The sequence below is a fragment of the Lates calcarifer genome, linkage group LG23 (genome assembly GCF_001640805.2).
Source record: "Lates calcarifer isolate ASB-BC8 linkage group LG23, TLL_Latcal_v3, whole genome shotgun sequence".
In the NCBI taxonomy this organism is placed as follows: Eukaryota; Metazoa; Chordata; class Actinopteri; family Centropomidae; genus Lates; species Lates calcarifer.
In genome coordinates, this window is record NC_066855.1 from 16,142,815 (window position 1) to 16,157,200 (window position 14,386).

At 40.2% G+C, this 14,386-nt stretch overlaps 1 protein-coding gene across 2 annotated transcripts in view; it reads right to left on the reverse strand.

Annotated features, from left to right (window-relative positions):
• LOC108892041 (uncharacterized) overlaps window positions 1–10,933 on the reverse strand; it is a 73,320-nt gene extending 62,387 nt beyond the window's left edge. The window contains exon 1 of one of the 2 annotated variants that reach the window (XM_018689474.2): window positions 10,754–10,933. The gene's annotated coding sequence lies outside the window, so the exon portion shown is untranslated. Of the gene's footprint in view, window positions 1–566; window positions 818–10,753 lie in introns of those variants that run through there. The other variant, XM_018689475.2, reaches the window with a different exon arrangement.
• Window positions 10,934–14,386: the final 3,453 nt, after the last annotated feature.

Here is a 14,386-nt window from a genome sequence, read left to right on the forward strand (position 1 = left end):
CGAAAGATTCTCAAATTTCCACTATTTATGCTTGAAGCCTGGCTGAAATGATCACTTTTCTGTTGATTGATTAATTGTTTCAGCACTGATAACATCATGTTATCACTGCATAATTTTGTTGGAGTTCAATAACAGTAATATTTATCAGCACGTCCAAGTACACAGCAGCTCAGCTATGACATTACTGATCACTAGAGACTCAACTTAAACAGGGGCATCACTGCACGCATTGACATGCCCACACAGACTCATTATACAAAAATATGCAGTCCCTCATTTCACACATGTTCTCTCATTCATGCCTTCACACTCTCACAATCTCACCCACCCACACAAACACACACAATATACAGTGGAGTCCCACTTTCTTCTATCTGTTACTTGTGTTTGTAAATCTGAGGACATGATGCACACATCTGGATCATCGTCCCCTAGCTGTCAGCAGACACCAGAGACTCTCACAACTGCATCTCTACTATACACACACACACACACATACACCAAAATCTTCCCTCTCTTCTCTACTGCCCTCCCCTCTCCTCCTCCCATCTCATTCTCACACTCACCTCTCCTCCTCTCACAGCCGCTTCATCCGTACAGGATTTACACCTCCCACATGGTTTATCTTGTCTCATCCTTTCTGTTATTCCTTCTTCCTTCCCTTTCATCTTCACCTCCTTGCTTCCCTCCTTCCTCTCCAGCAGAGCAGTCGGTGCAGACCTGTCCGACCGGCGCTGCCAGCCTCCCCTCCCCGGCAGCAATGCTCACACTCAGCCTATTAGCTAGCTCACATCACCTAGCCCTGCCCCCTTTGCCTTTCACATACATGCTGAGTCAGTGTGGAATAGTTAGTATGGGTATGGGAGGTGCTGTGAGGAGGGAACGTGCAAGAGATAAGTGGGGGCAGGGGCGTGGGGGACAGAAGCGGTGGGGGGTGGGGGGTGAAGTGTTTAAAGGCACCGGGCAGCAGCACAATCTGGAGCCCTCTCCATGAGGGATGCAGGCCAAAATAAAAGTGGCAGATGTGAGAGGATGAAAACTGTACATGTGGTCTGATCTGCAGGGCGGCAACGTCTCGAGCATGTGTGAACCCCTCCTCCAAAACAGCTCAGGTGTTAATAATAAAATGATGAAGAACTCCAGCTGGTCACTGTATCAGAAACAAACATATAAGAATATCAAAAATAAAAATACAAATTTTAACTACCCCTGAAGAAAATGCCACAAACTGATTACTTTACTTTAAGCCTCTCTGTTTTTCATATTAACATTTAATAGAAGGTTTATAAAACCATTATGTAGCTGTAAGCAGGTATAAGGATATTTTAACTGTTTATGAATGTACTATATTTGACAACAGTTGTAGCTTCTTCTTTTTTATGAATTGAATTGTATGTACTTGTAATTACCTTATCTTATTAAATCTTCATATACTAATTCTAAATGCTAAATATGTGACTTTAATTGAACTCCCATGAATTCAGATACAGGCGTAAATGTTTTTTAGAGACAAGTGAAATGTATGAAACATTACATTTCATATGTGTGTTTTGTTTGTTTTTTTGTCTAAGAATAGAGAGTAAAATAATAATAATAGAGAGTAAATAGTCAAATATAGAAATTACAGTTATATTTGCAACATTTTTATGTGAGAAACATCAGTAAAAACTACTATGACTATTTTAAGTTTTGTTTTGACTTGGGAGGATGAGAAGCTCCATGAGCATGACTTTAGATATTATAGATAGATATTTATTTATCTACCTTTGAATCTTATTAAGCTAATATTAATTGCTTGGCCTGCCTCCTGTGATTGTATTGTAGATATTGTATTGTATTATACAAAATCCAAAACAACAGCAGATGAGTGAAATTTACTCTCAGACATAAATGTCATGAGTTCATTAGAAACTAATTGGTTTACTGATCTAAAATCAATTAATTCCTTTGTCTACAAAAACACAGTAAATGTTTTGTTGTTTCATCTGTGTCCAGAATCCAGAGGTATTCAGTTTGTTATCATGTGTAAGGACATGTAGAGGAGTAAAATGATCCATATTTCTCTCTGACATGGAGCAAAGCACAGGTATAAAGCCAGATCTTATCATCCAACATCAGTGTAATGTTCAGGTGTCTACACACTGTTGGCCATGTAGTGTAACATCTATATTTGGTACTTACAGTCATATCAGTGTTTGTTTAACTCCATGTTATTTTGTGCCAGTAAAGAATTCAGGAGTGCACACAGAGTAACATCAGGATAGTTTCCCTTAATGCTGCTGGAGAGGATGTTACTAGACGACGATTCTCTGTGACAGATATTCAATGAAGAAGTTTTTAAAGGGATCCGAAAAAAGATTGAGTGACATGAGTGAGGTCCAGCAATGATTTATCAAAACCCTCCTATAGGACCTGAACACATCAGAGAGAAGGATGCAGGTAAAAGCTCGCTCTCACTCTGCTGAAATATTAAAGAGAAGAATGGAAGCCTTGAATGAACAAAAAATGCTTTTTCACTCTCATTTTCTCTACATATGAACATGCACTTTGACTAAACACAGAGACTCAGGTACACAAAAACTATATCAATGTGACACTAATACGAGCAATCAGAAAAACAGGCAAAGACAAAAACTTGGACACATACAGTACATAGACAAAGACAAAAACATAGATATAGACATAACAGCACAAACATATTTTTGGTACAAATGGAACCCCATACCCGAACACATCTTAAAGCAACATTATAAAACTAGTTCACCTTAAAACAACAGCTTCAGAATCATTGTGATGATACACTGACTTGTAACAGGGAGAATGGAGCGTCTAACTGAGTGAAGGTCAAGAGTAATGCCCAACTGTAGATCAGTTAAAAACCAGCATTCATCTCCAACATCCAGCAAAAAAAAAAAAGACAAACTTCAAGATATCAAGAATCATACACAGTTTGGAGTGTTCATTCTCCTGAAAGGCATTATTAAGCTGCAGTGTGAATGCATGTAGAGTGTAGGTCAAAGGTAAAAGAGAAGGAGACAGAACAGAGCCCGAGACTCAGACTGTCTACATGCAGACACATGGACATCATCAGAGGTGAAAGGTCAAACTGACTCACAGACATAAACAGATACAGACTAAGATAAGGTCAGGCTCACACACACACACACACACACACACACACACACACACACACACCCCAGATAATAAACATACAGACATAAGTTTGGTGGAACTTTATAGTTTTCTTATTGTCAACAAAGCCTCAGTGGAGCCGCAGAGCTCCACCATTGTCCACAAACTATTAAAATACATCAGTGAGTGACGCTGCTGCTGTTGCTTCATTAGCCACTTTAGCTAATTTTGAGTTGATCACACATATCCTGTCCTACTTCAGTAAATACTCGCAAATGAGTATCACTCCGCAGCTGAAATAGTCCCAGCATTCAATCCAGTTTGAATAATGTTTGCCAAAAAAAAAAATAAAAAATTGCTCTCCCCTTCCATTATATAGACAGCATACAATGATACAAGATACATGAGACCAACTAACTGCAAGCATCAGACAGTATGTCCATAAACAGCTCAACCACAAACAGCAGCTATCTGGAGGATGAACACAGGTGAAAATTTAAAGTTATTTTCCTAATAATCCATCATGACTCCCCTCTGGATTACAGACTTGTGTTCTTTGTGTTTAGCCTACAGCTGGACTGACAGTGGATGTGAGATGTTTTGTTTACAAAGGAAATAAAGGACAAGACGACAAAGTAAACAACATGAGCTGACAGTCTAAATGCAGCACAGGGAGGCTTGTTTTTATTTTTTGTTTGTCCTAGAATTACATGGCTGCAGGTTGTGCTGACAGTGGTCCCATATTTCACATTTTTCCACACCATGTCAGAGCTGCAACTAACCATTATTTTTATTATCAAATTAATCTATTGATTGATTTTTCATTCATTCTCTTAAATATCAGAGAACAGTTTTAAAAAATACCTGTCACAGGTTCCCAGAGCCCGATGTGACATCCTCTTATGTTGTGTTTTGTTATACCAACAGATTCAAACCCTCCACCTGTTTATCTGTCTACGTATCTCTGTCTAATGTCAGGGTGACTGGCCGTGACCGTACCAGCTCCCTCTCAGATTTACAACCTGTGATAAACTGTGGCCTCTGCAACATAACTTTCTCCTTCTCCTCTCATCCAAAACGACCGTCTGAGACTCAGAGGAGAAACCTTGTAAACACGACAGCCCCTCAAATCAAAATCAAACTGAGTTGGGAAGTTTTTAAATGAGCACAGAGTCGGATGTGATATCATTTTTCTGGACAGAGAGATGGAAAAGTTAAAAAAAAAAAAGTATGGACACCCAAACATTACATCCCATTCCCAAAGTGGTTGGATGTGGCTGAGGTCATGTCTCTTTACGGAGCTGTGTCTGTGCACAGGGTCATCTAAGCCATTCTTAGAGCAGAAACACCAAACAGTCTCACATTCCTGCTTCTAAATTGTGAAGATTTGCTGCTCTTTGTCAAAAGTGAACTCCAAGTGGGATTCAGAATTAATTAACTGGATCTAAGAGGCCCAGAACAAGCCAGGAAAAACAGTACCAGACCACAAAAGCAGTGGTGAAAGAAGTACTCAGATATTAGTAGTGATGTCATAATATAGAAATACTCTGATGCAAGTGAATGTAAAAAATGTTAAGTAAAGGTGCATATGTACTTCGTAAAGCTAAAAATATTCACTATGTAGAATCAGAACTATGTCGATTATATTATTGGATTATTAATACATCACTTTAATGTTGCAGCTGGTAAAGGTGAAACTAATTTTAACTACCATTAACTCTGCTTAGCTTGTAAACGTCAACTCAGGAAACAAGAAAACCTCTTTTTTTAAATCTTGTAATGCGTAGAAGTATAAAGTGCAAGTACAAAATAATACTTGAATAGAGTTTTAAGGAAATACACCCAGATACTTTCCAAAGCTACACAAAAGTATGTTGAAAGGAGTGTAGAAGATAGATAGATAGATAGATAGATAGATAGATAGATAGATAGATAGATAGATAGATAGATAGATAGATAGATCACTCAATAGCTCTGACCTCTACTTAGTCCTTGAAGCAGGCAGCACATTTATCTAAATAAAGCCACGGCTGAAATGTCACGTCAAGGATCACGTCTGGCTGAGTAACAATATGAGCTAATCCAGTCCTCTAAGAAGACAGAAAACGAATCCAGACAAACTTCCAGCTAAAGCAGCTCATATTTATTTCTATTATTACCTTGAAGATGTCTGACGGTGACGTACCTCTGACAGGGGAATCATCATCATATTTTATTTCCTCTGAGAAAACTCAAGAACGTGTCTCTCAAAGTCACCGTCTGCTTCAACAAAGCAGCGAAGTCAACAGTTTGGCAGCTGCTCCATCACACCGTCTTCCTCCTGTGTGTGTCTAAGTGTGGGAGGTGGAACAGGTGAAAATGACAGGCAGCTATCAGCACCAGCCCATCTCTGCAGACTGCACCAAGCAGCACCACCAGGGCAGGCCAGCATTTACTGCCTTACAGCAGCGTCAGCACTCCTGAGGCAGATGCGGATGAGAGTTTTTAAAAAGCGGGGAGGCTTTCAGCAGCAACACTCTCATCTTGACCAATGTTCTATTTCAGCCCAAATAACGTTAAGGACAATCAGGTTAAAAGATTATGTTGATTGCCTCCATCAGCCAATGGTGATCTGTGCGGGTGAACTTGAAGAGTCCTACAGAGACAAACAATGGCACTCATTGATCGATGGGGTTTTAAAAATAAACTCCTTGGTGTGACGAGAGGAGGATAAAGACCAGATCCCCTCTTTTCCTTCTCTAATTCTCTTTGTCTGTCCTTCACTCTCGACTGTCTTTTTCCACTTGTGTAAGGTCAAGTAGTCCACATTTTGATTAGTGATAAAACGATGAGTTGATTCACTGATCAGGCGATTGACAGATGATTTATCAGGAACAATTTTGAGGTGGTTTATCAGTAAAGAAACTAGCTTTTCAAATGAGAGCATTTTACTGTTAGGTGAAGGAAACAAGACATTCAAAGATGTCACCTTGTGCTCTACGTTGGTTGTTGGTTTTAACTGACTCACAAATTGAATTATTGGAAGGAAGGAAGGAAAATTCAAGAATAATTCTATTAATTGAGGTCACATTCATTTTGCTCTTGCCGTCATGGATGTGAAATCTGGGAAGCAAAAATTCCTGCAAAACAAAAGTAGTATCAGGACAAGCAGACTCTAGCTTGAAACTTTAGTACATAAACCAAATGCTTGTCTCTGAATCTGACCGAGCACAAACACAGATTACTAATGAATTACTTGTTGTAACAAACTGCACAGGGATCGAATCAGCAGTAACTTGCTGGCTAACCAAACTAGCTTTGTACTGGTTTGTTTACATGTCTGAGGCTGTGAGTAGCTGTTGATTTAGCACTGGTAGCAAACATGACAGAATACAGTATGGTTATTAAGTTGGACTTGTTTGACCAGGAGTGGCAGGAAACATGGTCACAATCTTCTCTTCCTGAGTTATGTCATTGGATAATGGCCAGAACAACACTATAATGTCACAGTGAAGTTAACCTTTGACCTTTTGGATATTCAATATCATCACCTCATCATTTTATCCTGTTAGACTTGTCATTGTCATAATTAGCATAAGAATTCTTGAGTTGAGGCCAAAAATATGTTTTGAGAGGTCACAACGACCCTGACCTTTGACCTTTAACCAAATTCTAATTATTTCATTTTTCCAGGTGGATGTTTGTGCCAAATTTGAAGAAATTCCCTCGAGGCGTTACTGAGATACCGCGTTGACAAAATGGGAGCAGCAAAGAGCAGTATACTATAAAATGTATAGAATATACTGCATACATTTAGTAGTAGTATGGAATTGGGATGCTCTTAATTGTATGTTTCACATCCCAAAAATCACCTGGAAACTAAGATGAGACTGGGACATTGTTTTATTATCTTTGCTTACAAGATGCTATGAACAATAAGTAATAAATCTACCAGTGAATACTTGTAGTAAGTGCAATGTTGAGCAAAAATGATCACAAAATGAAACCAAGACTGAAAGATACTTTTCCTTCAAACCAGGAGATTTTGTTTCACCCAAAGTCAAAATATTTATAAGTCTATTACAGAGCTTGTGATTTATGCAACTCTACCCCTTAATTAAACGGCTTGAAATCAGATAAACTGTAATATCACTTGCTGCTGGACACTTTAGCAGGACATTGAAGGCTATCAAGCATCGCAGAAAATCAATTACTGGCACTGAAACATTACAAAACAGCCAAGAATGAAGCCTGTACCCCCCCCACCCCCACCACCCCACCCCACCCACATTCGTATTGCACAGTTACTGAGTGACCGGCATGACAAAACGAGAAGGAATCTCAGCATGTAACGAGGAGAAAGCGCCTCTACAACAGATTTGCGTTTCATTAATCACACGGGATCCAGGCCACTGCAAAGCGCTCCATCTGCACCGCAGCCAACATACAGAAAAAGCCTCACAGACTGGAGCTGCTAACAGCAGACGACCACTCATTATAGGGGGAAACACAGCAGGATTGTAAAATGCTAATGCTCGCCATCATCACACAAGCTCGCTCCTATCCAAATGCTAAAAGGCCTCTTTCATTGCCAGCACTCTCACCTCCTGAATACTCCCACTACCACACCTCCAAAACGTATTCTTGGCCTTCAGCACTGGATATTATGAGCAGAAAATAACACCACATACAGATCTTCATTACAGCTACAGTGACTTTAAACTTGTTTGAGACAAAAGAGAAAGAACATGATTTTTTTAAAAAACCTGACAGAGGCAGTGACCATGGGCTAGTGAGGGGGAGCAAAGAGTGGGAGAGTGTAGGAAGAAATAAAAACAGACGTGGGAAGGAGGAAAGAAAAACAGCAATTCAACACCGCTCTGGTCACTAATGCTGTTTTCTTAGCACCATTAACAACATGAGGATAGAGAGAGGGCTGACCATCTCAATCTTCCAATAAGACCTGACGGGGACCCAAACATTGTTAGTGCTAACCACTTTGTTGTTGCAGCTTTCACACAGGCAATCAAGGTATCTGTGTGTGTCCTGCTTCCCACAATACAACCTTTTATCCTCTAACTCAAGGATAAGGCTGCAGAGATTCTATATTTTTCTTATCATCAATAAATTCCACGAAAAAACCAAAACCAATAATGAATTGATCCTGTTAACAAATATTATTCCTCAGTGCCATAGAGCTCCATTATCATCCAAAAACACATTAGTGAACCACACTGTTGCACTGGGTGACATGTTCCTTTGTTACCATGAACACATAGCATCGTTTGCTGCCCACATTATTTTTTCAGCATAAACGTCTGATATTGTGCTCACTGATGGCTGTTTTCCTGCTTTGAAACACAACCAGTGATGTGCTGTGTCATTGTCAGGCAACTTACAGAAAGAACAACCCCTAAATTGACATTTTCTTATTGACTGTAATTTAAAAAGACAGATAAATAAGCTGTAACCTCCAGGGCTGAAAAATGAAGCAAACACGGAAGTGCGAGTCAAGCGAATCGATCCACGCTAAGCTGCACCTCGCTTCTGTTTTGATTTCAAATGACTCGGCAGGACAAGTACTGTACTGTTGGTGGAAATGACATGATAATGATATTTTGCTGATTTAAATTGTTTTGTTCAGTTCAAAGTTCTGCAGCCACTGACTGAGAAGTTCGATGAGTCTTTTTCCTGGATGCACTTCAGTACATACACCAGTAGGTGACTGCATTAATGTTTATACTGCTGTGACGTTCAGTGGTGATTCACTGTCTTCAGTTCAGTAATACCTTCAGTTTCTTGAAGGTATTAGGGAGCTCAAACTCACTAAACTTCATCTGTTTTACTCTGTCATTTCATAAATTGTTATTACAACGACATCAATCATGGCCGCTTAAAAGAAGTTACTTGTTACTTGATAGGACAAAACAAAACAGTGAAACAAAATGGCAGTTCAGTCTGATTATCAGGCTAGGATACAACTGGCTTCTTTATATACCCACTCAGCAACAAATGTGTATTAATCCGCAGCTGAAAATAGTCCTTGTTACTCGTACTTGAATGACACTGGAACACATTGTTGTTTCAGGCCGAACTCTGGTCAAACGACAGGTATTTAGAAACTTGTAACCAGCTACCCAAGATAATGAAATTGATCCGTATCAAGCTTGAAAGACGTGGAGTTCTACTTTATCTGCAGTGTAACAAACAACAAGTGAGTGCAGTTGACTTGTGGAGCAGCTGATTCCACAGAGACCACTCTGATAAGCAGTCCTGCAAATGTGATGGAGTAGATGTGTGTTTCACTTCTCCCCCTGTCCAGGAAAGGTGGAAATAATGGAGTCTTTTTCTACCACCACCACCATCCGTCCACTCACTGAAACCCACAGGCTAGACTTAAGCCCCAGATAGAGGAGGGGAGGGGGGTTCATAAACTGCAACAAATGAAGACAAAATGCTTCCAGCTGCCCTTGGTGGCCAGGGAATGGATCTGCTCCTAAAGCTGATATAAGGGACGTTGACGGGGCGGGGGGGTTGTCTGACAGGGTCTTCAGCCAGTCATGTTGAGCTCTGTCCTGTCTGAGCTGCAGAGGGAGACGACAGTTTTTCTGCAGTGCAATTTATCATCAGGAGCATGCATTAGCCTACTTGATCCTGTCAAATATTCATCTGTGCTTTGAGAGAAAACAAATGATTCGATTTAACCAGGGCTGCAATTTATAATCATCTTCATTATTGATTAATCTGCTGAACTGAGTAATTATGTAAAATGCTCATCAGAAATGTTGTAAAATGTTTTGTTTGGTCCCAACAACAGTCCAGAACCCCAACATCCTCGCTTTCTATCACAGAGGAGGAAATAACAGGAATACATTAACCTTTACGAAGGTGGAACCGGGACATTTTTGCCATCTTTGCTTACAGAAGTTTTTGCTGATCAACCAGTCAACTACTGATTGCAGCAGAAAAGTCCATGAATGTATAGAAAAGTTTTTGTGTTAAATTATAAAACAGCTGCAGCGGGATGTCATCATCTTCTGCTTTCAGTCAGTGTTGATCTCATTATTCTATATTCATCCGAGCAACAAAAAAAAAATGTATGTGTGTGGACATAAGGACATCCACAATCACCTCATTTGTTCATCTGGCAGAAGAAACGACTAAAAATACAGCAGCTCTGCATTCACCTGTGTGTCTCCCGCCTGTGCAGGTACAGGCTAAGTTATCTGAAATCCTCTCACGTACACACTCACCTCGAAGATAAAACACTCCAGCGCCAACTTTTTTCCTGCCAAGGGCAAAACTTGACTCGAGCCACAGTGTGCAGGCTGTGAATGGCACGCGCAGATGCGTCAGTGACTAGCGGCGTTTGTGGAGGTGTTATGACCTTTCTCCTCTCTCCCCCTGCATCCTACAGGTCCAGCTGGATGTGTCAGAGTGATGCAGTGCACTCACTGTACGTGGATCAAGTTGCTCTGCACTTACTGCATGCATCCCAGGCAGCGACACTGGGAAAATTAACGGCTACGAGCTGAGGCTGGAAAAAAACGCACCAGTCATTCCTTCACAAACACGAACGCGACAGATATGGTGAGGTGGTGGTGGTGGTGGTGTGGTGTGTGTGTGGTGGTGGTCTACTCACCACAGAATGTGCTGTTATCTGTGGAGCAGCAGCAGCAGCAGCGCTGTTTGTCTCTCCGGTGCCACAGATGAAGATGATGATGGTGAGATGCTGTTGCATCGCCGTCTGCTGCAGGCAACACGCTGATACAGCCACTGCGGTCCACATCTAACCGCTTCCCCAGCTTCTGGTGTGTGTGTGTGTGTGTGTGTGTGAGAGAGAGAGAGAGAGAGAGAGAGAGAGAGAGAGAGAGAGAGAGAGTGAGTGAGTGTGTGTGTGTGTCGTGTGAGGGATATGGGAGGGAGGGGAGGGCTGTCTGTTTCACGTCAGGTGGACACAGACGTGATGCTGTGAAATGAAACGGATCCTCGTCAAGGTTTTTTTTTTTTAATGCAGTCCGCCTCAGCTCACAGACAACTCTCTCTCTCTCTCTCTCTCTCTCTCTCTCTCTCTCTCTCTCTCTCTCTCCGTCTTTCCCATGAATCCTCCTCTCCTCTCCTCTCCCTCCCCACCGGGTTGGGCATGCCCAGTCCCTGCCTCCTGCACGAGCACCACTTTATTAGTAAGTAGGTAGGAGTTCCTCAGGTTGATGTACAATCTAAACTATTATGGTCTGTTTAGACTATTTAAAGTTGACTAAACCACAGGATCCAAGAGCCATTCAATCATTTATTCAGTGAAGGGAAAACACAATTCTTCTGCTAACTAAGAATAAGAATAAGAAACAAAAAGCACATCATTGTTGCATCTGCTAAGGATACAATCTTTCACATCGTTATCAGGATTCTTGTAATAGAATTTAGAATAGAATTTAAAATCCTCCTCTTAACCCACAAAGCCCTTGATTGTCAGACACCATCCTATCTTAAAGAGTGAATAGTACGCTACAATTCCAGAATACTGGTGAGCTGGTGGTTCCTACAGTTTCCTCTGCTGTGGAACTTTCTCCTAGTTTGGGTCCAGGAGGCAGACACACCCTCTGCACCTGTTGGAGTCGGCTTAAATCTTCCCTCTTTGATTAAGCTTGTAGTTAGGGTCGGCTCAGGCATTCTTGAACCATCTCCTAGTTATGCTGCTATAGGCCTAGGCTGCTGGGGGATTTCCCATGATGCATTTGAGCTCCTCTCTCCCTCTCTGTATGTATTCATATCCCATAAATGCATGTCTTCCCTTTCCCATAGTACTTCCGTCTCTCTCTCCTCTTCTGTCTCTTTCTGCAGGTATTTCTGCCTCTGGAGCTGTAGAGTCTGATCTGTGATGACAAGGCTCCTGCTGCTCCTACAATCGTCTCTCTGCTCTATATGAAAAGTGCCTTGAAATAACTTTTGCTGTGATTCTGTGCTATACAAATAAAACTGACTTGACTTTATATAGAAAACAAAGTAAATACAGGATAACAGTATAAAAGAAAACTGTTCATTTACTTATAGGGTTCAACATCTTATCGTACTGGTAAGTGTAAGTGACTCCAACACAATTTTCTTGCTCTGGGGGAAGGTTTATCAAACAGCACCAAACATTACGATCTCTTAGGAAACAATTCCACTTCATTTCTTTGCTCAGTTTGTTTTAATTTAGGCACTCACACCTTCCATATAAACAGAATAAACAGTGAAGAGTTAGCGTGCTATAAAGGACTAAATCTAATTTAATAACCTTAACATAGTTCAGTAAATTGATCATCTGCACAGATGCTTATCTTGAGAAGTTTAACTATTGTTTTAGATGCAGAGTTACTTTCACACATTTTAACAAACAGAGATTTAGTCTGAAGGTGATGTACACTGTGAATTTCCTTTGGCTTCCACAACACAGAGAAGCAGATCTGGTCAGATGTTTCCTGGCAATAATGAGATCAATGATTTCCACAGGGAAATAAACACACTCCTGTACGATGAGACCTTGGGACACCCATGAATTTCCTCACATTGTACTCTGGAGTGTAATCTAGCTCTTGTGTGTGTGTCAGATAATGAACTCATCTTCAAATCACATTGATCTGAATGTTAATAAAGCTGAGAGCCACTGTATATGCTCCACAGTCACTGCATATTTGACTTTTTGTATGTTTTACCATAGGAATTACAAGGAGATTTAAATGTGTAAATTTTATTTCAGCAAGAGGTAAATGAAGCTATTTGAGGATTATTCTCCCACTCTTCTGTAACTGAGAAATCATTCATTAATTATTGACTTTTTAAAAAATATAACACATAAATAAAACAGCAGCTAAAACTAATCATAGAGGAGAGAAGACGCTAAGCAGAGTCTGACTCTAATGAACGTCATATCATTTGATGTGGTTTAATCACAAATTTAAATGTAAAAACTTAAAGATTAATTTATGAAAATAACTTGTTAGTCCAAATGGACAAAGATGAGAAAGAAACAGGAGCATATTTTGTAGAGTGCAGTAGCTATGTGATGTCACTGTCTCTGCTGTTGTGAGGTACAGCAGGTAAAACATGTGCTTAAATAGGTATTTTCCTGCTGTTTCCTTTTAGACCGCAGTGATGGTTGTATCTCTAGTTGACATTCATGCTCATCTACACTGTTGACTTCAATTCCTGCCGGAGGCGTTAATGTCAGTTTACTGTACCCTGCATTAAGATTGTGTTGGTTATGATTCCTGCTAAAATCCCTTTTACTCTCTGGAGTCCTCCAGCTGCACTGATGAGTAGATGAATAATGTAAAGATCTCTACATCTATAAGAGGGGTGGTTCAGGCATCTTCCTTCACCTCACTGTACGTCCCAGTGAACCTTCACCGCTACAACACCCAACAGGTGTGATGCTGCTGACGTTGAGTTTTACTGACACTGTAAAGATGTTTCAGGCAGAGACCAGGTCCAGGACTAAAGTGAATCCACACTGTGAGATGAGTAGAAAGGGTGCTTCAGTGTTGTTTTATACTTGTCTGCTGCATCCACAGAAACACTGAACTCTGCCCGAAGCTCTTATTACACTTTAATACAGTAAGGTTATACTTTGTTTGTTTAATATTAGAATTCTGATACTCTGTATTCATTCATCAATATATTCTTTATTTTTTATGATCTTTAGCCTTTTACTGAAATGGATTTTTAGAAGCTGTGCATTGTTTTAGCATAAATCACTTCAAATGCACATAAAGGAACAATCTGCAATAACTGTAAGTGGTATAAAATTGAATGGAAACTCTTTACATGCAAGTACATGGGACACAATTGAAATGTAAATCAAGAAATGGTGCTTAATGTCAAATACAGAAGTGATAGAGTTTACAATATATGTTAATGCAAATGTATTTACTTGTGACATTATACACAACAAGTTTTGACATTACTTTTCCACTGTTTTTGTTACATTATAGGCAGATTATTGGATAGATATAGAGGGTGTTGAAGTGATAAAATAGACATGTTCAGAGGCATGCAGAGACATTTAATAATTTTGTTTTCATGTTTGGTTCACACTTGGTCACAGTATCACATCACAAATAGAGTGTGGACACACCAGTCATCATCCGCATTAATTGAAAAAGACCACAACAGGAGCACGGGCTCTTATCGAATCAGCAGCTTTGTGCACGGCAGCCTGGAGCTCATATTAAAAAGATGCAAGTTAAATGTTATCAGAGCAGTTTGTGTAAATCCTCTTAACCTCAGACTGCAG